The sequence below is a fragment of the Ochotona princeps genome, chromosome 10, assembly GCF_030435755.1.
Source record: "Ochotona princeps isolate mOchPri1 chromosome 10, mOchPri1.hap1, whole genome shotgun sequence".
Classification (NCBI taxonomy): Eukaryota; Metazoa; Chordata; class Mammalia; order Lagomorpha; family Ochotonidae; genus Ochotona; species Ochotona princeps.
In genome coordinates this window covers 19,697,944-19,700,345 of record NC_080841.1, presented here as the reverse complement: position 1 = coordinate 19,700,345, position 2,402 = coordinate 19,697,944, and positions in this window count along the sequence as shown.

Below are 2,402 nucleotides of genomic sequence, written 5' to 3'. Positions count from 1 at the left end.
AGGCTCAGCACATAAAGCCATTTACTTGGATACTTGCACCCCATCTCCAAACGCTAGGTCAAGTCTGAGATATTCTGCTTCCTATCCAGGTTGCTCCTCATGCGAGGGCAAACGATGGTTCAAATATCAGGGTCCCAACACCACACAGTGTGCGCAAGAGTCAGGCCTTGGGGGCATGCTGGGCTGGGCCGGGCAGAGCACCTGCCGGTTTAGGTGAAAGTCAGGGCTGTTGGGGGGAGGGGGGTACTGGCCAGCCAACTGCATCCACTGGTACATGCAGTTAGCTGGTGCGGGGGTGAGCTGAGCCTGACACATGAGAGCCAGATCTGAGGATCTCCAAGCTAAGGTTTCTCAGGAGGCTTCCCAACTGGACCACTGTGCACGTTCCCTGACCCCAGGCTAACAGAGACATGTGTGCCCACTGTGGAGCAAGTGCTACAGGTCTGGGCCACTTCCGCTGCTGACACCTGTGCAACAGAGAACACAGCCAGATGCACATGAAAGACAACACAGCCAGCTCACTTCAGCCGACACAGGCCTTCTGAGCGTCTCTTCAAAGCGTGCAAAGAACAGGTTGAAAACTACTCCAGGCCAGGCTCTATAGCAAGTATTTAGGTCTGCAGACACACTGAGATAAACACAGTGAGATAAACAGCCAATAGGCCTTAGAACTCCTCACCTCTTGTACAGGACAGCCGACAACTTCTCAGAATGACAGAGATCACTCCAGTAACACCCTCGAACATTCTCCCCTCACTGGGATCTCTAAGGTGACACCAAACAACTGTTTCCATCCCCAAGAGCAGATGCAGACAGGTGTGCTGCCCTGCCCTCCACCACCCCCAACCCTTTCAGTGGACTCAGGAGGGAAAATTAAAACATTTACCTCACCCATCTCCCCCTACCCACCCTAACCCTCTATCCTACTCAGAGGCCCACATGGGTCTGCAACTCCCTCAACCTTTGCAATAAATATTAAAGTGAATGTTCTTTAATGAGCTAAATAAATTAATTTCTCAGCACAAAAGAAGAAGAGGAGGAGGGAGACCCAGGGGCAGGTGTGATGGTGTAGCCCGCTAATTTCCACGCACAGCACCAGCATCGCATATGAGTGCCCATTAGAGAACTGGCTATTCCACCTTTGATCCAACTCTCTAATGACCCAAGGCTTTGGATCCCTGCACCCATGCAGGAGACCCAGAAGCTCCAGGATCTGTTTTAAACTAGCCCAAGCACTGGCCATTGCAAATGGAAGAACTCTATCTCTCTCTTTGTCTGTAACTCTGCCTTTCACATAAATAAATTTTGGGGGGAGGAAAAAAAGGATACTCAGTTGTAGTTTCTGGCTAACTGTTTCAAACTGGGCCAGCCCAGATGGAAAATCTCTTTTTGCGTGTCAATCTGCCTTTACAACAAGTAAATCCAAAGAGAAGAGAAAGAAAAGTAAATAACTGGCCTGTAATCTTGGAAGGTATTAAGGTCAGGAAGCAGCTGAGGTCCTATCTGAGAAGACAGACTTAATAACTAAAAGCAATCGGCAATTCTTAACCAGCAATAAGTATCCCTTTGATATAAAAGACAGTACTAGAACATCTGGCAAAATCTGAATGCAGTTCAGAAACGAGGTAGCAACATATATATTAAAAGTCAATTCCAGGCTCAGCGTGGTGGCCTAGCGGCTAAAGTGCTTGCCTTGAACGCACCAGGATCCCATATGGGCGCTGGTTCTAATCCCAGCGGCTCCACTTCCCACCCAGCTCCCTGCTGGTGCCCTGGCAAAGCAGTCAAGGACAGCCCAAAGCCTTGGGACCCTGCACCCACGTGGGAGGCCTGGAGGAAGAGCTCCTGGCTCCTGGCTTCGGATCGGCGCAGCTCCAGTTGTTGAGGTCAATTGGGGAGTGAATCATTGGATGGAAGATCTTCCTCTCTGTCTCGCCTCCTCTCCTCTCTGTATATCTACTTCGCAATAAAAAGAAATACATCTTTTTTTTTTTTTTAAAGTCATTTCCTTCTTTTGATGTTCACTTTATGGTTACTCCAAACAATGCCCCTGTTCCTAGGGGCAGCTCAGTCTCAAATGGTTGGGTTCTGCCCTTGGAACTTTTCTAAGAAAAGGCTTCGAAATAAAAGTTAAGTACAATCTCCTTTTCATGACTAGTCTTAATGAAGACAGTGACATTAAAAACAGATGTAATAGGAGGGTGGGAGTTTGGGAGGGGGGAGAACCCCAGACTCTACGGACTTGTATCATAAAATTCAAAATTTAAAAAAAAAATGTAATAGATGTTTTAACATCAAGCTTTCGCAAAATTGTTTCTTGAAAGAGTAGAAATTATTATTTTATGTAACATGATTTCGATAATAAAAAATGTTTAAAAAGATCAGTGAACAATGAACTCAGT